Source organism: Pinus tabuliformis, chromosome 1_1 (genome assembly GCF_031772625.1).
Source record: "Pinus tabuliformis cultivar Carrire ecotype Pingquan chromosome 1_1, CPIR1, whole genome shotgun sequence".
Lineage (NCBI taxonomy): Eukaryota > Viridiplantae > Streptophyta > Pinopsida > Pinales > Pinaceae > Pinus > Pinus tabuliformis.
Genome location: NC_142297.1, coordinates 320,994,606 through 321,022,355, shown reverse-complemented (window position 1 = coordinate 321,022,355; position 27,750 = coordinate 320,994,606).

Below are 27,750 nucleotides of genomic sequence, written 5' to 3'. Positions count from 1 at the left end.
ATATATATATATTCAAATTTAACACTCTATTTAAACAACGACATATAATCTACTTTGTGTATTTATTTCTATTAATGACATGTAGTTAGCATGTATGCGAACAATCTCTTTTGTCGCTCAATGGCTCATGGAGGCAGCAAGATTGTTTTTGATAAGCCTTGATTTTAAATTTAAAAATATTCGAAACTTGCAAATCATTCGTTTAGGTTGACGTGTCTGCGTATATATTCTCCTCTTTACTCAGTTGTAAGCGCGGTATAATTTTAAATGGATACTACAATTTCTTAATATAGCTATTTTTACAAAGGTCTTGGTAGATGTTATTTTTGTATGCAATTACTTATAAATAAGTTCTATATGTTTTCAATCGTTTTCTTTCGTGCCTCTACAGAGCATGAGAGCGGACACAAAACTCTTCACAAATATGGAGAATAGATTAACGGCAAACCAGATTCAAGGGTCTGAAATCAAATCTAGGACCACGAGGAAACCGTGAACGGTCTTTGCCATCTAGTTGCCAGCAATTGTCTCTTTAGGCGCCTTCAGAATTTTCCGCCTTCCTTGAGCCGCCATCAACTTGTCCACAGCTACGCTTAGCTATCTTGTACGCTGGGTGAAGTGAGCCAATGCCACTACAACCATATTCCAAGAACCTTCATTCACGTGAGTATGTATACTATTTGCCAAGGTCAAAGTGTTTAGAGTTTCTCTTTTTTAATTATTCACGAATGAAGCATAGTATTCAGAATGTGTTCATACATATGCATAAATTTGGTTTTACATTCTTCTGAAAGTCTGAGCTGGTTCGGTTGGTTTGTTTTCCTTTTAATTTAGAAATAAAATTTTGAGTAAGATTAATATTATGATTACTTTTGTTAATTAAAATGTGTCTTTGAACGTATCAATTGATTTGGAATTTAAAATGTGTTTTTGAACGTATCAATTGATTTGGAATTTTAAAAATTTAAGAGATACTCAAAAATTTTATAGATTAAAAAATTTAAACTTATGATTTTAAAAAATTATATTGAATTTTGGGAAAAATGGACCAAAATAAAATACCGGACATTACATATTTTTGAAAAAAACAAATATTTTTTATTTAAAATAAAATATAAAATGGTGATTGAAAGCTAAGAAAAAAGGTAAGTAGAAAGTTATGTAAAGACGAAATTAGTTTTATTTTGATGTTGAACTTTTATACATTAAAAGAGACCCAAAAAAAGGATTTTTGACTTTACAAAAGAAGGATGTTGTTGGGAAGATATTAGAGAGAAATGTCTTTGGCATTAGAATAATTTTAATATTATTCATAAGTAATCTAGTGTATACATAGAGACTAGTTCTTATTGACTTCTCATTGGCAAGAAGTATGAGTTTTCATTCATGAATGTATAGTGCCTTGCAAGTACTTAAATGTTGAAAGTAGTGGAGAATGAATTCTCAAAACTTTATTAATCAACTTTGGTATATCAAATGTGCAAAAAAATCATGCAATAGAAATGACTAAATTTTGGATCCATAGCATAGTGCATGGTTCAATTTTGTCTAGTACAATGGGAACATCCAATGTGAAGTAAGCCTAAAATATTCTAAAGTTAATATAACAACCTAAAGATAATGTGAATATTGTAAAGCTTCAAACCCTTGGGGAGAGTTCCAAACATTGAAAATGAAGGAGATATAGAACATTAAGTGGTTTATGACTAGAGTATTGGGAGTTGTGGATTAGCTTCAGACTTATGGAGAGATAATTGAAGATCAAAACATTGGGGAAAAAGTTCTCAAAATCCTACATACGAAGTTTGAGATTTTGAGCCTCATGACATTTTGGTAAGTTTCGACGTCGTCTCTCTTTATACTTTCATTCCTATCAATGAGGCCATGAAGGTAATTAATAAGCTAACTGACCCTGACACGGCTAAGTTAGTTGAACTTTGCCTTACCTCTACCTTTTTCAGCTTCGAGGGAGAATTCTATGAGCAGACTTGCGGAGTTGCCATGGGCTCCCCTTTGTCCCCTGTCGTGGCTAATCTCTTCATGGAGGAGTCTGAGTCTAAGGCTTTGGCCTCCTCTCGCCTCTTACCAAAGCTTTGGAAAAGATTCGTTGATGACACTGGTGTTGTCTGGTCTCATGGACCTGAAGAGCTGGATCGTTTCTTCAGTCACCTCAATAGCCAATCCGCCGCCATTAAATTCACGATGGAGAAAGAAGATAATGGTTGTCTCCCGTTCTTGGATGTTCTCATCTCAAAGAAGGTGGATGGTTCCTTTTCTCATCAAGTGTATAGAAAGAAGACGCACACTGAGCAATACTTACATGCTTCTTCGCATCATTTTCCCGCTCAGAAGATAGGGGTTCTTAGCACGCTTGCCACCAGTGCTGTTAGAATTTCGGATGAGGAGAGCCTGGAGTCGGAGAAGGCTCACCTCCTAGAAGTCTTTGAGAAGAATGGTTACAAGAGGCACCTCGGTCAAAAAGCCTTCCTCAGGGCCATGAAGGAGCTTTCAATCCGAAGGGTTCCTAGTGATCATATCTTGGGTGTGAATCTTCCTTACATCCAAGGAACCACGGACAAGATTGCGAGGATTCTGAAGAAGTATAATGTTCCCACAACTTTCAGACCTCTCAATACTATCCATGGCTCCCTCAGGTCTGTGAAAGACCCGATCGACCCTAAGGACATGAAGGGCGTCTATGTCATTCCATGTTCCTGTGGCACCCCTTATATTGGTGAGACTGGTCGCTCTATCAATCAGCGGATTAGCGAGCATTCAGCGGATTTAAGACATGGTAGGACCAAGTCCTCGGCCTTGGCTGAGCATGCGGGGAAGACTATGCATCATGTATGTATAGAGGAGGCTCAAGTCATTGCCAAAGTTGCGCAGTTTCACCATCGTAAATTTAGAGAGGCCCTGGAGATTGAGAAAAGGCCGAACAATCTTAATAGGGATGATGGCTGGAAGATCAGCAGTTGCTGGGTCCCAGCCTTGTCTTCCTAGCCTCCTCATTCCCCGTTTTTGTTTGGTCTTAGGGTTTCTATCTTCCCCTTCCTTTAATTTTCTTTTGGCAGATTTGTCTGATTTTTTGGAGTGTTTTTAATAAGTTAGGAATCAGTCTCGGGCTTATTAGTGTATTAACCTTAACCGGTTTATGATACCATTGGGCATTTATTATTATTTTTTCATAAATTTATTAATTATACATTGAGTTTCCCTTTTGTTTTAACAATTTGTTTGGGATTAAAAATTATTTAGTAGTTATAGAGTATTCAATAAACATATATTACTTTATATAACTTATTATTTAATGACCATTATATAATGAATATGATATATTTTAAAGAACTAAATAATGGAAATCTAACTTAACAATGGACCATTAAGTTATTATTACATAATTACCTAATGTAACTAAATTATAAAAATAGTATTGATTTATTATCATTCACTTATATTTAAATAATAATTGAATAATAATAAATCATTTAATATATATTATATAATGACCATTATAATTAAAATATTAATATCATACTATAGATTCTCTTAATATTTGAAACAATATTAATAATATATCTATTTATCTTTAAACTAACAAATGAATTCAATTATTTAATAATATATCTATTTATTATTAATATTAAATAATAATTATTTAATAATATATTTGAATAGTAATAAATCATTATATAATGACCATTATAATCAAAATATTAATATTATACTAGAGATTTGAAATAATATTAATAATATATCTATTTTTAAATTAAATTATTATTATTCAATTATTTAAATAATAAATAATAATCAATCATTTAATATATAATGACCATTATAATTATAATATTCGTATTATACTATAGATTCTATTAATAGAAATAATATTAATAATATATCTATTTATTTTAAATTAACAAATGAATTCCTTTTTACCAATTTTAACTATTTCTAGAAATATTAATTAACTATTTTAGTGATTTGACCAGGTTCATTAGGTCAAATTAGCCGTTAGAATTTTAGATGTTGGAGTCTCTGCACACTATATTTAATCGAGCTAAGCCAGATTGGTTCTTCAACTTGTCCTGACGATGAACCACACTGGTTGGTTCGAAATGCGTCGACAAAAGATTGGTTATGTGATTTTGCTGAAGACTATCTTAACAATGTTATGGATCACAGAAGTCTAAATTCCTTAATGATTTTCATTGTCATAGAGAAGTACAAAGGCCTACCAAGTTAAGAACATAAGAATTTTTGGGATCACTTTTGTCCCATGAATGAAGAATTTAGATGGAAGAAGAGTCCTTAGAACACAACTTTAAGATTGAGGTATTGATTAGAAGAGGGAAAGACAATGAAAGAAAAAGTAGAGGTCAAAGAGGCAAAACTAATCATAAATAAATAAAAGAAGTACACTAGAATAGCCACGACAATAAAATCAACATAATAAGCCATATAATTAGAGAGGGAAATGTTGAAGATGTAAAAATAGCCCAAGGTACAATGTTCCTACTCTAGAAAATACGGACAATATGAAAGTGAATGAAAAAATAAACATATAGATATGAATAATTGAAATACAAATGTTCCCATCTCATGCCAAATCACTTAATAATATCTCAAAAATATCTTTGGTTGTTGGATGATGGCTACAACAATCACATGCTCCGTAACAAGAAGTTATTTTCTAATATTCATAGCTATGTTGAGTATAAAGTTACTTTAGAAGATAAATTTCATGTCAAGGACATAGGTAAATGTGTCGTGCCTATCCTGACTAACAAAATGAGAAGAAATATATTTTGCTGCATTAAGATAGTTGATTCAATATGGTTATGCCATCATCTTCAAAGACTCCACAAACACAATATTAGATAACCAACCTAGTAGAAGACTTGTTGCAATGGTTCAACTGACCAAGAATATAATGTTCTTGTCGAATATGATAAGTGTAAATATATCATATTTATATGTACAAAATGTCAAAAGCAAGGATAAAGCTTAGTTATGAGATCTTATGTATAGTAACACACATTCTAGGGGTCTTAGTCTCTTGCAAAAACAAATTGGTGATGATGAGACTACCCATATTGTAAGAAAACCAACATTTGTGAGACTTTCATTCTTTGTAAACATCAAAAATATAGTTTTAAGAGACTTTCTTTAAATATAAAAAAGATTTGGAACTTGTCCATGCATATATAGATAAACCAATATAAATTCAATATATTAATAAAAGATTTTTTTTTTTAATATTTATTAAAAAATTTGAGTATATTTGTTAATACCACATTAAGAAACACATTCAAACAATATTACACATTCAAACAATTTAAGATTCTAATAGAAAGATACAGTGTCAACCAACCAATTACATAAATCAGGCGTTTAGAAAATTATCACTCCCAAAATATCATTTTTTTTTTTAATAATAAAGAACTAAGAAAGCTTTCACCACCAAATATAGTTCAAAACAAAATGAAGTCGATAAACAAAAGAAGCTTGAACCATTATCTCTTCATGTTAATCCATGTAAATTTGACTTATAATCAAACATAATGTTTTTACATGCAACATCTTATAATTCGTTATTATTAAAGAAATACAAAAATTATAATACTAACATTTTTAATAGTATGTGGGCTAGTTTAGACTCTTATTCACTAGATTAAAAGTTCATTTAGTTTTTAAGGTCTTAGTTTTAGTTTGTTGATCCGGTCAAACTCATATAACTTATCTTTTGAATTCGAAATCTTGTCACGGAATTTTGTTATTAATAATTTCATTTAAAAGAATCCTTCTTAACCCTACCTTAATATATAAATTGTACCCTAATTAATATAAAAATCCCATGTGGTGATAATCACATTTGTGATAAACCTCAAAAGGTATATACTAATGATAATTAGGGTAAGTATAGAAATTGATTTCAGTTAAAGTTGGTTGAATTTTTAATTATTTTATTTTGGTAAAATTTTTATAATATTTATTATATATTAAATTCATTGTTTCGGAAATAAAAATTTAATTTAATTGTTTTTGGAATTTACTATTTATAATTTGTATAATGAGAAGATAAACGCAATTTGACAAATTTCTCGTTTCTAATAAAGTATTAGACAAGTATAAAATAAACATAAAAATAAAAATATTGTACAAAATTTATAAAATGTTTTATTGCTTCAAATACGCCTATAGAGTTGCGAGGGCATATTTAAATGAATTTCGATGGTGTAGATAGAGGAAGATACCAATAGAGATGGATTTTTTTCTGTGACACATTGACCTCAAGCGTTTACAAAACAGGGATAAACATGGTTTGGAAAGTTACTGATGATAAGAAAATATATTACGGTCTTTTATTTTTATATTAGGTTATTATAGTTATTTATTATTAGTTTAATTAATATATTAGGAGGTTAGATAGATGTTTTAGTGGCCTCATTGGGTTATAATTGTAATATTTGTTTCCTATATGTATAATGAGGAAATTTATGCTTAGGATCGTCACATATTGTCTTGTACATTTCTATGGGGTTTAAGTGGGGGAGCAATATCATACCACATATGGTCATAGGGGATGTATATTGAGGAAAAAATGTCATAATATACTGAGAAAATAAGAGGGGTAAAGGATTTTGATATGTTTTGTATAACGAATGGAGCTCCATGTTAATGAAAAAATATAAATGGGTACTAAAAATGTTAATGAAATATGGATACTTACAATATCTACTAAATGTAGGTTTTTTTTTTAATTTAGAAAGTATATTCGTTTTGTATTTGTGGGGGTGCAATAAAGCCATTTTTACAGGTATTTACCAATATGTAGTCAAATTAGGGGTATTATTTAGTATGCCATGAATGCGTGTGCTATGTCAGAGGTTTATTGAGTGAAGTCCTCATGTACATTGTATTCAATGTAAAAGGATATTTTCCCTTGAAGATGACTATAAGTTTTGGTTTGTCATCATTTTTATGGTGCAAGGTTCATAACATTTAGCATCAAAGCATATGATCTCAGGACTTTCTTGTTCAAACACGTTATCATGGAATTTAAATGTAAGTTTTATGTTTGTGATACATTACATACTGAAAATTTGAGCATATTGTGGATATATCTCCATGAACATTGTGTTAAAAATTTATATTTTCTTTTGCTATATTTTTGGAGATATACAATACTAAAGTTATGGTTTGTGAAGGGTCCTAAAATCAATTTCAAATAAGTTACCTTCGCAGTTTCACTATAACTATTATTTTTAAAAATACCTATGGTTGTAATGATATTAGTTATTTGTGGAGAAATAATGATGAACTTCAAACGAAAAATTTATAATTATGTTTGAATAATTTGGCATATGGAAAGATATATAGTTATTCTCTTAGGGAAAAACAAAAAGTTAGCAAGCCCTCGAAAATTTACCATAACTTTCAATTGGAAAATAAAATTTTGGTTAAAATTAAGGAATTACAAACAAGAAAGATCATGGTATTGTACATTAAAATTTCATATTCAGAATTTCTCAAATGCAATAGATATATCAAGAAAAAACTTAGTCATAAATATATTATTCTACTTAAGGTTTTGAGTTGTGTAACTTAGAAGTGGCATAATTTTTTGTTAGAAGATAAATTTAGTTTCGGGGAAATGAAATCTGTGATAAAAAAGAGCTATATTATTTTTAATTTCCCACATGCATTCAGATAGCCCAAAAGATACGACCAAAATTATAACTCATGAAGGCTCACCAATGAATGATGAAAAATCAATTCTGGTACTCATTTGTTTACCCCAAATATTTTAGTGTAATTAAAAAATACAATTTTGGGGTGCCAAAAATAATGTTATGATGTCGAAATCCCCTCTATGATGTAATGTTTATTTTTATGAATAAAAATACTATACTTGAAGAAAGGAGACAATCAACATATTATGATGCATTAGGGAGGGGAAAAACTTGATTTAAGAGGGAAAATATGTCTTGCGTGAATATTTCCCTCTAATGTGATGGTTAGTCTTGCAAAGAAGTTAGGTGATTCAGAAGATGATGGTTCAAGGTGTGATTATAAAAATAAGTTGGAGGATTAATCAAGGGTTTCTTCTTCTTGGATCTTAAGCTCCTAGCTTTCCTCTCTTTTATTATTCTTCCAATACAATCATTATTTTCCTCTCCAACACATAATTCAAATTGGCATGAGAATTGGTGAATACTTGTGTAACTTTAATTGAAGTTGCGACAGTGATTTCTCCTTAAAATGGATGCCTTTGAGGATTGAAGTTTGTCTTATTTATGTGTGACACAAAGACCCTAAAAAGGGGACGGTTAAGTGAATATAGAGATCAAAGAAGGAATCCCTTATGTTGTGAAAGCTTGCATTTTCTTTCGTGAATTTTTATGGGACTAGTCAAGGAATGAAAATGATAAACACTGAGATTCTTTCCTATGTGTGGAGGAAGGTGGCATTCACCTTTTCTGTTGAATCTAGTGTGAAAAATATGTGCTAAATTACTGAGTTTAGTTTCTTCATCAAGGAATCAATATTTGACTCAGATGTGTCTAACTATGAGAAATATTGTAACATAGATGTGCATATGGTTGGGTGGAGACTCGCTAAACCCTCTTTAATTGTAGATTGCAAAATATTTGACTCAATATAAATATCTCTTAAACATGACTATTTAAATTATCCTTTTAGCAATTTTATGTGTGCATGTATTTACCCTTTCACAAAATTATCATGGCCATAGCTATTATACAATTTGGTTGTAGCTTTTAAGATGTATTAAAATTCGTAGTGATAGTGTTTAAGGAGGATAGGATTCCAGATTTTTTTTTTAATAGCTCATGGTAGAATTTATGTTATAAATCTTATTTTGGGAGGTCTGAGAAGCTAAAAGATGGATCATAGTGAGTAGAAATGTCATTGATCCTTTGGTCCAATTTTGAGATCTTGCATCACAAAAATTTAGGAAATATGATTGGAGGAATCTGTGATTCATAAATGCATCATTAAATAAAGAATTTTACAACTTCTGCTATATTTTTTCCTCTCGAAGGTTCTAGAAGCAAAGACTTGTACCATAGAGAAAGCAATATCATGATCATCAAATCCAGATTTTAATTATAAGTTCCCAATATTATAAGATATATGGTAAAAGGATTTCATGCTTTCTTGATGCTCTTAAAACTATGCATAAAACATGTCATGTTGGCATTTATGGTATACGTTGTTTGGGAGATTGTATAACTTGAAACATGGGTCATGGTGACGGAAAATTTGACTAATTTTCTAGTTCAATCTTTAGAAATTATATTACTATTATTTATTATATATTACCTAAGGAAGTTGTTATATTGTTTTGCACGCAAATTGCTCGAATAAATGTTTATGTGGCTTAATAATTCATTGCATAGAAATTATTAGATGAAATCCCCCGATGAGATTATTTTTCTGTAGATGGGGATAGTATTGTAGTATGTTAGCATTGTTGTATGATAGTACTATTATAGTCGATTTAAACTTATTTTCATGTAAACAATTTGAAGATATGTGTTGATACAAACTTATGGAGGAATGCAGCGTAGCACAAATATAAACGTAAGCATAAAGATGTAGTAGAAATAAAACCTCATTTGATTAACATCAAAGAACTAAAATATGCTTATATACAAAATGGAAATAAACTAGTTTAGGCCATGGTAGCTTATCTCTCGGAAGAGATGTGGCTGCTATACGCCTTTGCAATGCGTGACAATGAGGATAAAAAGCCTATTTATATTGAGAAACACTGGAAAACCCTAAACATCCAAAAACCTAACCATAGGAGATGAAGCACCAAAATTGTGTGCCCCATTAGGGTAAATTAGTAGATCAACCTCTCGGGGTCGTAACTTTCACATATGGTACCATTATAGAAAGGTATACCTAAGGACTACAACTTTGACTACAAACATAATTCAACACCTCATTTTTCCTGTTTTCTAAAAAATCGTTGTTTAGGGCCTCAAAACAGCTTGGAAAGTTGAGGACCCAAAAAAACTACCAAAGGTAGTAAATTGTGCTATAATTAAGGAAACTATAAAAATAAAAGAAACAATGGTGGGGGTACAAGTAGAATAGGTGGGTGGCCACCGGTATCCACCTCGATAAGTCCTCCCTCCTTAAGAAGAAATGATCCCCATTGCATTGAGTTTCACCATGAGATGTTGAAACTTTGGTTGAAGTTGCTACCTATTGAGCCACTTTCTTTGGTGCAAGAGTTGGTCAGCTTTGACAACCTAATATAGTCAGATCCTCTACTCGCAGGTTATTGATATACGTCTCCATGATTCAACCAGTTGTGGCATGTTCAATGTAGTTTAGGTTTAGCTCTATGTGTGTGCGATGTTCTAAAAGGCCTCATGTCTAAATCAATGGTGGAAAGCATAGTCGAAGACTCTCCAATTTGAACTATGGGTGCAGGATGAGGAATGGTGGAATGTTGAGATCAAAATAATTGTCCCCTATAGCTTTAGTGATGGTGTAACATCCATATTGGAAGTCAAAACTTGCAGTAGGTCCTAGTGAGGCTCTCCTTCTACAAATGTAACCAAACATTTTCGCCCATCTGAAACGTGTGTGGCACCTGATATTGGTCGTGACGTTGTTTGTACTTAGAATTTGTTGTGTCCAATATGTCATGGACCTACTGGAAGATGTGCTAAATGCACTCAATAAAGTCATTAGCTTTGTCGGCTTCATAGTGGACATGAGCCAAATCTTCCTGAGTAGCTGCAAGTTTTATGGAAACATCAATGGGACATAGTGGCTAGAATACCAATCCCATCTAAAAAGGGTTGTGGCTAGTTAAGCTATGGAGAGCCCTTTTGTAATTGTGCTACACATAGGGGAGGCTTTCGTCTCATGTGCATGGATGCTTCATGTTGTACATGCCCATGATGTGCATGATCATCCTATTGACGACCTTTGTTTGGCCATCCGTTTTAAGGTTAGAAGGGAATGGACTTAGTGAGATTGGTATCCAACAACAACGAGAGGCTTGACCAGAATGTACTTAGGAACCGAATGTCCTGATCTGAGATAATGCACTATGGGATCCAAAATTGTACCCATACTTTATCAAAGAAGAGTTTGACATTGGATTATATTGTGATACTCTTCTTATAGGAAACTAGAATGGCCACCTTAGAGAATCTGTTGACGGCCAATAAAACACAGTTGTTGTGATGCTTGGTAGAAAGAAGGACCAACATGTAGTACATGGAGATGGATTCTGAGGGTTGGCTAGGAGTAGGTAGAGGAGTATACATGCCTTTCTTCTTGATTATACATTTAGAAATGGCATAGGCAATGCATGATCTTATTTACTTCCCAACATCATGTCAAAGGTTCAGCCAATAAAAATACTTATGCAACACCGCCACATCCTTTTATACACCAAAATATCTAGCGATCTCACTATAGTGTGCCTCCCAAATCATCTTGGAATGCTCACTTGAAGGAAAACATAGGTGTCCTAGGTGGTATAATAGTGCATCCTGGAGGTGAAATTATGTGACTTACATGCCTTCCTGGACCATCTGGTATGTGGTGCCAAATTCTAGATAACTCTTATAAATATGTAGCCATCCCAAAGTATCATGTCTATAAGAGTCGATCACAACAGTCAGTGCCATAACGGGTGATTGGCTGAGGTAGTTTGGAACATCAGTAGTGCTACCCTTCTTGTACTAAATTTTAAAATGGAATTGTCAGAGATATGTGGATCATTTTTTATGTCGATCATTCTACAACTTTCCTTGTGTCTGTATGAACTGTAGTGGTTAGTGGTCTTTGTAGATGGCCATTGCCTTACCTAGAATTTAATGCTTTCATTCTCAACATGCCTGCAAAATGGAATACATCTCTTTTTCATAGGTGGGATATCTTTAGAACGTTTAGGAAAGTGTCTGACTATGGTATTCCACTGGATGCTCCGGTTGAGTAAGAACTACACCAATACCATAATCAGAGATATTTATCTGAATCTAAAATGGTTTTTGTAGGTTTGGCAATGTGAGAAACGGTGCAGAGTATAGGTGACAATTCAACTCGGGAAATTCCTTCTGTTGGGATTGATACCAAAAGATATTTTCTTTCGCTCGACCTTTGGTGACTTGACCGAAAGGAAAAGTGATAGAGAGAAACCCAACATGAACCTGCGATAGAAATTCGCAAGATCGAGAAAGTTGAGGAGCTTTGTTAGAGTGGTTGGTGATGGCCAATCCTGAATAACTTGTATCTTGGGTGGGTCCATGTGCATACCCAGAACATTGATAGTGTGCCCAGATATTGAACCTTGGTCATACCAAAAGTGAATTTCTCCAAATTGGCACATAATTTGTGTTGAGGCAGGGTTCGGAGGACCTATCAAATATGGTGAAGGTCCTCTTACCAACTCTAATTAAATATTAAGATGTCATTAAAATAAACTACCATGAATGACTTGGTGAAGGGAAGAAAGATGTCGTCCATGAGCCTCATGAAGGTTTTAGGTGCATTTATCAAACCAAAAGGCATGACCAACCATTCTAAGAGGCCCTCCTTGGATTTAAAGGAAGTTTTGCATACACTGGAGAGGTTGATTGGTACCTGGTCATAACCAAACTTCATGTCAATCTTAATGAAATATTTGGCCCCCTTGAGTTGGTCCAGAAGGCCATCAATTTGTGGGACTCGATATTAATATAGATAGTGATCTTATTCAACATATGATATTCAATACAAACTCTCCATGTCCTATACTTATTTTTTACCAGCATGATCGAACAACCATAGGTGTTGACCAAGGACTAATGTTCCCTTTCTGCAAATACTCTTGAATATGTATCTTGATTTCAGCGTTTTCTAGAATAGAGCATCTACAGATCATTTTGTTGGGTAGGAGCTTGTCCGATGTCAGATTGATGGAGTGTTGGGGATGAAAATATAGGGGTACCCCTATGGGTGACGTGAAGATGTCCTTTTACTCCTCCATGATCTTGCCGTTTGCTATTACCATGCGAAGGAGCCCTATCATGAGGTCGTTGATGTGGCCATAATCTTCTTCATTTCCGCAAGGCGAATAATGTCCCGTGGATGAGCTGTAGGATAGTTAAGCACTCAAGGATTGAATCCAAGGTCATGACCCTTGGTTATATTGGATAATGGGTCAACATACAAGGTGCTTGGGAAATTTGTTGTCATTATGAAATATTTGCCATTTTTCTATATTTAACAATTAACCAAATTTGGAGCTACATTCATAATTCAAACTAGACTCACAGATTTTCTATAATTAGTAGATTAACTCAGAGATTAAGTTCAAAACCTAATGCAAAGGTGGAATTCGAGTTTCACACATGCATAACTCAAGATTAGCAGTGTAATAACCTCTCCATTTTCTATGAAATAATGTATTATCTTAGATTTGGCCTGTAATTATTTCTGAATTGAGTCACTGAGGAAGTCACATTAAACTGTGAAGAATTTGATATATATAAAATAAGAACTTATGGGTGATTTAATAAATGGATTTATTGTGAATAAATAGTAAAATGACAATTACACGGATAATGGAGCACCAGAGTAGAAAATTTCCTACCAACTGGAAATAACTCATTTATAATGAATTGAATCTTCCCTATAAAATCTCCTTAAAATCCTTAGGAGAAAAAAATTTAGAAAAAATGAATTTAATACAATAGGAGAGAAAGATTTTATTAAACTACTTAATTGGAAATAGACAATAAGTTGGGTAAATTAAATAATTGCACGAGTAAAAGGTAGGCTTTAAAGAAAAAATGGAGGAACCTTTCTTAAAAAAAAAAGCCTTGGAAAAATGTGTTGGGAACCCAAAAGGCAAAACAATGCAAAAAAGAAATATGCTAGGAAGAAAGAAAAATTATAAAAGACAAGCACTGAGAACCAAATGGACTTGCTAGTTCTAGTGGAAGGAAACTCTTAGATTAGGAGGAACTAGAGGAATCGGTTCATAGTTAGGAGAAGTGCAAACTAGGCCTGAGTAATTTCTCATGAGATGTTATGAAACCAGCCCACAAAAAGATGGGAAAGATAGATCAATGACTTAGAAACCAACCTCTTCGAAGGGGAAACCTATTTTGAATTACATAAATGAACAATTCTTGGATGATACAAATTACAAAATATCCTTTTTATATATAGGAGTCTAAGGGGTCACAATATAACCGAAGCCGACCTAACAATAATAATATAACGACACAAAAATAATAATAGTGGGCTTCTATGGGGCACAATAATAACAATATGGAGACAATAGGGCACAACAATAAGAATAAGGGATACAACGAGAATAGTAATGGGAAAATCAATAGTATTATAGGGACCTAACATGCGCCTCTTCTTCAAAAAATTGTTGTCCTCAATGCTTGAGTAGTTCTAGATTCTTCTGTATAGAATTTTCACCCACCCATGTGGAATCCTCAACAGGTACGTTCTTCCAGTTGATGATATACTCTGAAATCGATCGATTTCGTAGCTATCGAGTTCTTGCTTCTTTGACTAGTTTAGGTTCCAATATGATTTTTCCTTCCTCATGAAGTTCTGGGAATATTGTTTGAACTCGAAGCTTGTCATCTATAACCTTCTTTAATTATGACATATGGAAAACTCGGTGCACTCAGGAAGTTATAGAAATCTCCAATTTGTATTTCATAGTACCTATCTTTTGCCACACATTGTATGGACCATAATAATTTGGTGACAATTTATTATCCTTCTTAGCATGCTTGAGGGACATTTATTTATATGGTTGTAGCAATAGGAATACCCAATCACCTACATCAAAACTTCTTTTGCTGCAATGTTGATCTCCCTACTATTTCATTCTATTATGCGTCAAGGTGAGGTTATGCTTTAAGAGTTGGAGAACTTGTTGTTGATCCTCGATGTCACCTTCCACTACTTGAACCTCAGAATTTTCTCTTAAATATGATGTGATGGATGGTGGATGATATCAATGAAGTGCCATAAGTAGGGTCATTTTTGTTGCAGTATGGAAGGAAGTGTTATACCACCATTCATCCAAAGGCAACCATTTGTCCCATTGTATCTGTTTATCAGATACAAAGCAACGAAGATATCCTTCCAAACATTTGTTTACTATCTCAGTTTGCTGATTAGATTCAAGATGATAAGATGAGCTATGGGCTAATTGAGTACCAAGACAAGAAAATAGTTATGTCCAAAAAATTGCAGTTAAAATGGGATCTCTGTTGCTTACAATAATCATTGGGTTTCCATGTAGCCTTTGAATTGTTTATGTAAATGTAGTAGAAACATTACTCACTTTAAATGGATAAGATAATGCACAAAAGTGTGCATACTTGATAAGTCTGTTAGCTACCACCATGATAACACTCTTTCCTTCAGACTTGGGTAAACCTGTGATAAAATCCATTGAAACCTCCTCCCAATGTTGGCCTAGAATGGATAAAGGTTGTAATAGACCTAGTGTCTTAATTGTTTCAACCTTATTTTGTTGGAAAACCAAACATTTTTCCACAAGCTTTTGAATATCCGATTTAAGGCCATCCTAAAAAAATCCTTCTTAACCCTGTGGTAAGTTTTTAGAAATCTAGAATGCCCTCCTAAGTGAGAGTTGTGCAATTCCCTAAGAATATTTTGTTTCAGTTGGGAATTCTTACATAGGTATAACCGATCTTTGTACCATAATGAATCATTTTTCCAGCTAAATGTATCAAATGTACTGGGATATTGTTGTAACTTTTAAATGAGTGCCCACACTTATTCATCATTCTTCCATTCATCCCTTAATTCGTTTATCCGATCTCGTTGGATAATAGAAATGGCGCGAAGAAATGCTTCCACATCCTCATCCTTTCTTGAGAGTGCATCTCCCACAACACTTTTCTTCCATTTTTTGTAGATGATTTCAAAGTCATAACCCAACATCTTTGTCACCCATTTTTGTTGCTCTTCTAAAGATAATCTTTGTTCTAAAAAGTATTTAAGACTATCATGATCTGTTTTTGCCTTGAAGTGTCTTCCCGTTAGGTAGGGTTGCCATTTTTTAAGTGCATGTAGTATTGCAAAAATTTCCTTCTCATAAATAGCTTTGTGTAAATACTTTCCTTTGATTCGACGACTTTCGAAAGGATTGGGTCTTTATTCTTTCATTAAAATAGCACGAATTCCATTTCCTAACACATCACATTCCATAGTAAAGGTTTTTGTGAAGTCCAGTGTAGTTGAGACTGGTGCTTGGCACATTGCCTCTTTAAGATGATAAAAGACCTTTGGTGCTTCTAGAGTCCATGAAAATGCATCTTTATTCAATAATGTTGTTAGAGGTGCTACCATTCTCCCATAATTCTTAACAAACTTGTGATAACACCCTGTCAACCCGAGAAATCCTCGTAGATGCATTATGGATGTGGGGATTTTCCACTCCTTAATAGTTTGAATTTTGCTAGGGTCTACCATAACACCTTCATGGTAGAGAATATGAGCCAGATATTCCACCTCTTGTACTCCAAAGAAACATTTGGAGCCTTTTTCATATAATTATTTCTCCTCCAATAGCCTGAGAAACCTGTCAACATGTTGAACATGATCCTTTCAAGACTTGTTGTAGATTAGTATATCATCAAAAAATACTAACACAAATTTTCTAAGGAAGGGTTTGAAAATGGAATTCATCAAACCTTGAAATGTAGAAGGTGCATTGGTAAGGCCAAAAGATATGACCAAAAATTCGTAATGACCCTCATGAGTTCTAAATGTTGTTTTTGGAATGTCTTCAGTCTTCATTATGATTTGATGATATCCTGAACGAAGATCCAACTTGGTGAAGTAAATTGATCCATGCAATTCATCCAATAATTTATCAATGAAAGGAATGGGAAATTTATCTACTCCATTAGTATTGGTTGAATTATACCAGCCTCTAGCATTTCTATAACCATACGTTCAACTTCACTCTTTTGGTCATAGGGATATTTGTAAGGCCCAATGTTTGGAGGAACACATCCTGGAATCAAATGAATAGAATGAACACGATCACGAATAGGTGGTAGGCCTTTGGGAGTCTCAAATACCTTGGAATGATTGTCCAACACTTTTTGGAGATCTTGAGAAATAGATGATTTCAATGTGGGAACATCTAGTGAACATAATAGTGCAATTATGCCTCATTGTTCTTTCTTTAGAATCTTTGTCGTTTTTCTAGAGCTGATTATCCTTCCAGGTTTCCCTGTGATACCCCTTAACTAAACTTCCTTTCCTTCTGAAGAAAATTTCATGAAAAGTTCTTGAAAATTAAGAGCTATTATACCCAACGATTGTAGCCATTGGACTCCTAGTACAACATTATCAACACCCATTGGAATGGAAAGCATTGGGCTATTCAATACATATTCTCCCATGTGTAGGTTGACATTATGGTACTTTCTTGAGCAAGTTATGGTTCCTCCACTTGCAACCATCACTTGACACTCTCATGCTGGATATAGGAAGCGAATCAATTCCTTGGCTATCTTACAATGAATAAAGTGATGGGTACTACCAAAATCAATCAACACTATTACGTTTTTCTTCTTCATATGCCCTTCTAGCTTGATAGTTTTAGGAGTCATAATTCGAGCCAATATTTACAAAATACGGTCAGATTCATTTATTCTCTCTCTAGGGTTTGTTACTGGTGTATATCCTCTTCTTTTGATGTTTCTTGTTCCTTTTCTTCCTCGTCTTCACAATATATGTAAAATAATTTCTTCTCAGCACACTTATGACCTTTAGTGTATTTACTATCACAACTGTAACAAAGCGCTTTTGTTGTTTTTCCTTCCCATTGTCGCGGTGTCAGCCATGTATGTTCTAGATGGCCAGGGGAAGCAAAACTTCCATATTTATGATTGTGAGTGGTAGGCTTCCTTGTTTCCATAATTTTTCTTTCCATTTTTCTTGCCAACCTGAATGCCTTCTCCAATGAATCAGGTTCCCAAAGGAGAACCTCATGTTGGATGTTATCCTTTAAATTCCCTATGAACACATCAATCTTGTGCTGCTTTGGAATATCTTCACCCTTATATTCAATTTTTGGAAGTCCTTAATGTGCTCCATCATTGAACCCTTTTGTTTTATATTTATTGATTGACTAAAACAAGTGTTGCTTTTTGTATCCTCGTAATGTGCTATCATTTCATCTGTAGAAATAGCCCAAGTGACAATTTGTTTACGAGAGCAAAGCCATCGATACCATACAAACTAGTTTGGTTCCAAAGATAAAGTTTCAATGCGTACCTTTTGTGTGTTTTTTACATTATGGAGATCAAAAAATTTCTCCATTTGTAGTATCCATGTTACACAATCCTTGCCATCAAACTCTCTAATATTTATCTTCGGAACATGGTGGTTCTTTGATCCAACATTAGAGTCTATGAAATCATGATTAACATTTATTTTGTTCTCATAATGGGTTTCCTTTACTACTCTTTCACCATTAGTAAGCATTTTTTGTATAATTTTTGTCAAATCTTTCATCTTAGCTTCAACGCCTTTCTTTAAATCATCCATCTTAGCTTCTGTCATTTTTTGTGCGAGTGAAATTTGTTGCACTTGTTCTCGTTAATTTGATATATCATGTTGCATATCTTCCTCTTATTCATGAGTCATGCTAGAGCTTTCAGGTTCCTTACTAGGTGTTTCCATTTTATTTCTTCGGGGCATCAATTACTGATAATAATGGTTCACTATGCCCTTTGAATTCCTTCAAACTAATTTTTCAAACCAAAGTTATGAAAAATTAAAAAAAAAACTACACACATTTCTTCACTTTATATGAGCTCGATATTGAACAACTGTAACTACATGTTTTCATATCTCCAAGGTATGAAATTGTGACCTGCAGTATCCCTCTGTGCCCTCTTTCTAATGCCACTAGCCTCACTGAAATTGGATTCTCAAAGAAAGAGATATGCCCCACCTCCCAAGATGACCTGCTTATATACTTGTTTAGTAGATCAAGAATTCCTTCAAACTAATTTTTCAAACCAAAGTTATGCAAAATTAAAAAAAAAACTACACACATTTCTTCACTTTGTATGAGCTCGATATTGAACAACTATAACTACGTATTTTCATATCTCCAAGGTATGAAATTGCGACCTGCAGTATCCCTCTGTGTCCTCTTTCTAATGCCACCAGCCTCACTGAAATTGGATTCTCAAAGAAAGAGTTATGCTCCACCTCCCAAGATGACCTGCTTATATACTTGTTTAGTAGATTGAACTTGTTTGAAGCGACGTGTTACTTTTTCGACCTTTGGACCTATTTAGGATGTAAGTTGGGAGTCTGCAAAAACCATAACATCCTCAGATTATATCTCTGACAATATAGGAGGACAAGATCTGAAATTCGGACCCAAGCTTCACTAAGATTTTGGCTTAAATGGGTTTTAATTTCAGAGTTTGAAACTTCATAGAAAAAATTATAACAAAACTTCCACAATGACCTGTTTGAGATGAAATTCTGGAGCTTGCAAAAACCCTAACTTCCTCATATCATAGCTCCGAAAATATAGCGAGAAAAGATCTGAAATTCGGAGCTGAGGTTCAGATCAATTTCTTCTCAAATCGATTTTTTTTTAGCTTTTGAAACTTCATAGCAGAAACGTTATAGTGAAAATTCCATGATGACCTTTTTTGAGCAGCGAAAACCTAGAATCCAAAGCTCTAATACCAAATGTTATGAAACCAGCTAACAAAAAGATAGAAAAGATAGATCAAGGACTTACAAACCAGCCTCTTCAAGGTGGCAACCTCCTTTACATCACACAAATGAACAATTCTTGGATGATGCAAATGACAAAACCTCCTTTGTATATGTAGGAGTCTAAGAGGTCACAATATAACCAAAGCCAACCTAACAATAATAATATAAGGGAAAAAAATAACAATAGTGGGCTTCTATGGAACACAACAATAAAAATATGGGAACAATAGGGACACAACAATAACAATAAGGGATACAATGACAACAGTAATGGGGTAATCACTAGTATTATAGGGACCTAACATGAGAAGATAATTTCAGTAGAATTTTGATTATAAATTTGTTGCACGATTATTCTTATACGTATTTGTTGTTGGAGGCTATATTTTGTTTTATTTATCTTTCTTTGTATAGAGATAGGATAATGATAACCCTTTTAATTATACGCTACTATATGTTATATTTTTATTTATGTTTCTTTGTAACATGATAGTATAACGAGAAAACATTTTTTTGTCTCGTGTTATTATAAGGAGTTAATTCTCCGTCATGTTGTGCTTGATTAATGTGTATCGCATACTCGAAGAAAAGTTAACTGTTGTGGCATGAAAGAAATTGGTTTTGTCTATTACATGTCTAAGATATGATGGTCTCGGATAGCAGGTGTTATTTTATTATTTATTGGTTGTCACACTTAGTTATGCTGAAATAAGAAACAAGATAGGGTGCGGAAAACGAAATCCCTATAGACTACAAGGAAATTTTTTCATTCAAGGAAGGTGAGGTTATGGAAGGGCTATAGTTGGAATGGATAGAATTAAACTATTGTTATAAGTTGGACATAGGTTGAGGAAAAAAGGAGTATCCTTGTTGAATTCTATTTTTTTATGTTGGATAGGATAGAATTCATGCTTGGAGTTTTGCATGATGCATAATGCAAAAATTAACAATATTATATTATAGTTCACATTGTTTTGGCCACGATGAGACAGAGAACTAGGAATTTAACACCAAACGTGAAATTGTGTAAACAATCATGCTAGAACAAGGATTTATTGAATATGCGCTACAGAATATTAGTGAATTTCTAATCCAATATGTAGTGGCATAGTTAACAGTGAGGGTTATTCATACTTATTGGGTAACCTAGTGAACTAAGCCACTAGTATAGTTAAATATATATATATAAACCCCTTAAACACATAATTAGGAGAAAAAATTACAAGGGAAGCTTAGTCTACGAAAACATCCGAAACATTTGTGCGTAATATTGTAATCAAAAGAAATTTTAAAATGAAATCACTTGTACTATTACAAAATTAGAAAAAAAGTAAGGAGGCTCAAGGGTTGCTTGGTTCATTGGCATGCAAATAGATATATATTCAATTCAAGGTAACATACTTAATATTAATCTTTTGTTTAGAATAGAATCACCATGGAGAAAAATGTTATTGTATAAATTGTAAACCTAAATATTAATATGACATTTAAAGGGAACAAATGTAAATGTTGCAACCCAAATTAAAGTGATTCATGGATCTTCAGGATAAAGATTAAAATACCATCTCTTGATTAACAAAGTAATAAAAACATGAAAAAAAACTCTCATTAGCTACGAAAATCCAAATAGTTAGTTTCATGAAACATGGTCACAATTATTCAAAGTATATCAAAGCAAAATCGCATCACATTTGCAAAATTGTTGAATTTTATTCCCTACAAAATCCTTACAACCCCAGTTCCACGCAAAATGGAATTCTAAAGAAACAAAAAGCTATCACATGCAAATTCGGTGGATAACCAATTATATCTCACAAAACAAAATTATTTTCTTAATTTTCAATAACATGAACTATAGGCTATGATCTCAGACCGAAATTAAATTAGGAGAAAGAAAAGCCTCCTGATGAAAAGAATATGGTCGTACCATATTCCATAGAAAACGCATATAGCACGTAGCCAATAAATAAACGCAGTATGATCCGACCTCATGTACAAGGGTTGTGGTCAGAGTGGCTCCATTTCTGAGGATGAGGTATTTACATGGACCTAGAGATTGAGAGCATACTTTGAAGGAAAACACATGTACGAGAATATTAGAATGAATTTATATATTCCTAGAAAATAAAAAGGAAATAAATACATTGAAAGAAGAGTCCAAAAGAAGATAGGGGATGGTAGCAAGAAGTTACCCGAAAAGGAATGAAGAATGCATTCTACCTACACAAGAAGGATGCTGGAAATGTTATCAACGTGAAAAGTAAAACCTTTGACCAATAAATCGATGAAGTGGCAACATATATAAAAAGGGGTTTCACAGCGCTGGAAACCATATTAGTGTAGTGCCTCAGAAATAAATCGACACTTTGAAAGGTAAAAAAAAGACACTCTTACATACATATGCCATAAGAGGTGCTTCAAGAAATTTCAGAGTGCCTTCATACAAAGGCGAAGGTTCCATGACATCCTTAGAAAAAGGAAAAAGATCGGCTAAGGAATTACCCGGGATAATGCACAACGGAAAAGTGAAGAAAAAAAATAATCATGGAAGGTACCTCAAATCGTGTCGTTCAAGAAGCAATACTCCTAGAGTTATTGAGCCCCATCCTAAATTGACCAGCTAAATAAATTAGCCTCTGCTCTTAATGATTTCCTGTAGGATTTCCTTCGTGTACTGGAACGGAGGTGTGAAAACATTGTTCATTAATATAACTCCACATTCCCAAGAGAAGAAATCATGTTATGGAGCCAATGTAACCAGGAATTAGTGCTAATTGGAATAATTTCTAGATATTATCACAACAAAATTTCACCAAAGGAAACACATAATCTTACCTTTTCACTGGAAAAACCAGTGAATGCCAAAGCTATCAGGATTTTATACGCCGTTGAGGGCTAGGTAATAGACCTAGGCTCCAAACCATACGACCTTCTACATACATGCGCTCTGAGAGAAAGGCACCTAATTGAAAAGAACAAAATGATGACAAAGAAGGGTGAAACTCTCAACACCAAAGATAGGGTTTGTGTAATTCCTTTCCAACTGGTGGATCGTTCAACCAAATCTATACCAACCATCTCGAAAATACATTGTCATCACATGGGTATCACGTGGGTAGAGATCAGGTGGCTAAGAATTATTCTATATGTGCTACCTTAGGCAATGTGTTAATGTTTCCTCTTAGCACTTGCCAAATTTCCTTGGAAACAAAGGTACTGGGGTTATAGAGGAAGTTATAAAGTTATAGTGTTACGAATAAATGAGACCGTGTTCACCCGACACGAGAATAATGATTCCGCGCATACTTAGGGAATATGAACTCCAAATAACATTATTATGCAAGTATAAAAGGGGTCGGTAGATATACATAAAACACTACATTCTCTAGATCGTGTAAGCTCTTAAAAATAATGAAGATATTTGGTTAAAAAATAGATATGAAACTTTTTAAGACAAATAAAATGGAACAATTATTATACGATGGTAGAAAAGACAAATATACACTAGTGCATACTGCAAAAAAATGTACATTAGATGGGTCTCTAACATATGGTATTAAATATCCAGTTTTCAAAATTGGGACTATGCAAAATCATCACACTTGGAAAATAGATATAATGTAGATTTGAAAATTCAATGAAACGGTGATGATAATGTTAAATTGTGTTCAATTATAAGCTACTAAAGCAAGGGAAAGTCAGAACCAGAAATGGCAGATGACACCAACCCACCTTTGATGGAGGGTGAGTGAATATATATGGATTTGGGAGGAGTCGTTAGTCCACCAACCACTCAACTGATGAAAAATGTGAAAATTTTATAGCAGAAGTTGGTTTATTTGAGAACTAGTAAGGAGGGCTATTGAAGGGATGTACACAACAAGAAAAAAAAGATTATATACTTGACTAAGAATTCCAACCATAAAATGTTTAAGAATTTAGAGGATGGTGGATAGGAAGAGAAAAAAAAAAGGAATGTTGAGGCCGAAATAGATAAGTCTCATGGTGCGGACGATTCAAACAAAACTTATCCAAGGACATGGAGAGGGAAAAAGAAAGAGGAGTTGTAAGGGGAGTTAAAAAAAATAAAACCCCCTACATTTGATGGTGGAAATGAGGAAGGTGCTTACGCGTGGCTCATCAACATGACCAAGTACTTTCAAGTGTATAATATGAGAGAAATTTGAATTCCAAGTTGGCTATTTATTAGTTACAAGGGAAGGAAGCTCTTTGGTGGGATGAGGTTAAAATTTTGCATACTTTGGAGAAAAAAATTCTAGGAGGAATTCCAGAAAAAATTAAGTCTAGATACTTGAATGAATGATATTATGATGACTGAGCCAAGGATTTCCATGAGTTAAGGTTGGGACAATTAACTATGCATGAGTTTGTGGTTAAATTTACCATTTGTTGGTGGTGTGTCCTTCATACTGACATCCTATAAAGAAATAATTGAGTTGGACAAGCCTGAGATAATGGATGAAGTAGTATGAAAGGCAAGATTATGTTATTAACAGTTTAAAAACATAGGAGAAGGTTTAAAACCTTGACAACGTAGAGATCAAAACAATTTATAGGAGGAATAAAAAGAAAAAAAGCTTCCTCTTTTTAGGGACTTTGGAAAGGATCATCAGTGGGATAAAGTTAATAAGGCAAATACAACTTAGCCAACACAGTCTCAAACTAGGTTTAAACCTATGGAATTGAATAATAAAAAGGTAGAAGGGATGAGAGAGAAGGAACATTTAAAGTGTTGGGGGTGTGGAGAACCTCATTTATTTAGGGATTTCCCACATAACCCTAGGTCCACTCAGAATATACATGTCATACATGAAGCAACGATACTAAATTATATTTCTAGGAGTATTCCAAAGATCACTGCAGCGTTGAAGGATAGATAAGTGGAGCCCCAATCGAATATGATCAGGATCGAAGGTACCATTTTGAATTACCATATCTTTGTATTAATTTTACAAAGGGTTATCCTGAGTTATATTAGTCCTTAGATTGTAGAAAAATCTGAGCTTAAAAGTAAAAAAATTAAAAATGCGTGGTTGGTAGAGCTATTTACTACCACAAAAAGGAAGGTAACTAGTCACATAGGATTGTGTCCCATAAATTTGAACATTTTCCTCACTGAAGTAAAACTAAATGTATTTCCATTAGGGTTATATGATTTACTAATAGACATGGATTGGATAGAGAAAAATGCAGCTTCAATAAATTGTTTATAAAAAAAAGTGAGTTGTGTGAATCGAGGAGGACAATCTCAACTAACAAGAGGTATACTGAAACCAATATCAGAAATACAAATTTCTTCTTTGAAATGAAGAAAGAGTGCCAGAAAAGGGTGCGAGCTATTTCCATGCACATTGAAGGGAATGAGCAAAACACAGAGAAAAATAAACTTTCAATAACTACCAATAATTAGTGAATTCCAGGACGTGCTTCCAGAAGATATTTCAGGGTTAAATCCCCATAGGGATATAGACTTTTCCATTGATCTGGTTCCAAGAGAAACACTCATGTCCAAAGCACCTTATCAAACGATTATTCCATAATTACTAGAATCGAAGATGCAGCTACAAGAACTACTTGAAAAAGGTCACATTAGACCTAGTGTTTCACTGTGGGTGGCTTCGGTGTTATTTGTAGAAAAGAAGGATGACGCATTTAGGATTTGCATAGACTACTATAAATTAAATAATTGAACATTAAAAATAAATACAAGTTTCCCTATGAGATGAGCACCCATATTACCAAATATTCCCAAAAAATTGATTTCAGGACGTGGTATCACCAACTGAGAATAAAGGATGTAGGTATTTATAAGGCAACTTTCCGAACTAGATATGGTCATTAGAAATTTGTAGTGTTACCATTTGGGCTTACTAATGCACAAACAACATTTATGTGTTTGATGAACAATATTCTTAGTAAGTACCTTGATAAATTTGTGTTGGTGTTTATACATGATATATTGGTGTATTCTAATAGTGAAGTAGAGCAAAAGGAACCTATGATATTAGTGTTGTAAAATTTAAGACAGAATCGGTTCTATGTTAAATTTAGAAAGTGTGAGTTTTACAAAGACATAATACAATATTTAGGCCATGTAATTCGAAAAGAGGGATTGTTTGTTGACTCTCAAAAGGATAGGTCCATTTTAAATTGGCCCACACATAAGGATGTATCAAGCATCCAATCATTTATAGGGATGACCATGTACTACAAAAGATTTATTAAAGGATTCTCTAGGTTTTATTGTCTTATTACATCCTTACGAAAGAGAGGAACAAAATTTAAATGGACCACCAAGTTCCAGGAAAGCTTTGATAAACTAGAACATTTGTTAAGAGTAACACTTATTATGAAAATTGCAGTTCTAGAAAAGGAATTCATTATATGTACTAATTCTTTTCTAGAAACGTTAGGAGTTTTGATCCAGGAAAATCTCGTAGTGGCCTATGAATCTAGGAAACTAAAACCAAATGAGAGGAAATCTGTTATGTATGATTTAGGACTGTTGGCGGTGATACATGCCTTCAAACTGTGGAGACACTATCTTTCGGGAAAGAAATTCACTTTGATAACATATCATATTAACTTAAAATATTTTTTAGCCAACTAGATCTAAGCATTACACAAGTTAGGTGGATGGACTTTTCTCATTGAATTTGAATTTGATATAAAACATGTTAAAGGTAAAGACAAAAAATTAGAAAATGCATTGAGTAGACATGCAAATATTGTGATGAAAATTTATGTCAGCAAAGGCACTTCAGATTTTATTTAAAAGATTAGAAATTCAATGTAAGAAGATCACACTTATCAAAAAATTCAACATAAACTAAAACATGGTTAAATTCCCGTTTATTCTGAAAATTCGAAAAAGGCTTCTAATTTACAATAATAGATTGGATTTTACCAATGTAATTACCCTAAAGCAAATGATATTAGATGAATATCATATGGAACCATATGTTGGACACCCTATGTATAATAAGATGATAACAAAATTAAGAAAAGAGTTCTACTACTCAAGCATGGAAAAGGAAGTGGTAGAGTATTTAGCTAAATGCTTGGAATATTAGCAAGTGAAGGTAGAGAGCCATAAACCCAGTTGGATTACTGAATCTCCTTCTCATCCTTGAATGGAAATTGGAGGTGATCTCATTAGATTTTGTTAAAGGATTACCAAGAAAAAAATGTCAACATGATTCTATAATGGTAGTAATGGACACACTAAGAAAGGCAACACAATTTTTTGACTCCACGGAATACCAAAATGTTAGTGTCTGATAGGGATGCCAAATTCACTTCCAAACTCTAGAAGACCCTCTTTCGAGGGATGGGAATGCAACTAAATTTTAGTACTACCTAGCATCCCCAATTAATGGTAAAATTGAGAAGACTAATAAGATTTTGCAGGATATTTTAACAATGTATGTCATGGACCAACCTTTGAAATGGGAGGATTCTATACATTTAGCATCATTTTCATACAACAATAGTTCTAAAGCCTCGACTAAAATGAGTCATTTTGAATCTTTATATGGTAGAAAGTGTCAAACACCTCTTAGATAGAGTTAGCCATAGGACAAACAAATTCTAGGATTTGATGCATTACAAGAATGGAGCAAGTAGCATGGAAAATTGCATAGAAGGTAAAAGTTGCTCAGGACCGATAATAGATTTATGTAGATAAAAATAGGATTCAGAGGGAATTCAAGGTCCAAGACCATGTATATATAGGATTTAAACTTAGAAAGACCACCTTAAAGGCGGGAACTTATGCAAAATTGGCACATCAGTTCTGTGGGCCTTTTAAGATTTTGGACAGAGTCCGGCCAGTATCATATAAGCTAGCATTGCACAGCCATAAAAAAATACACAATGTTTTTCATGTAGCCTTGATAAAAAACTATGTCCATGATAATTGACATATAA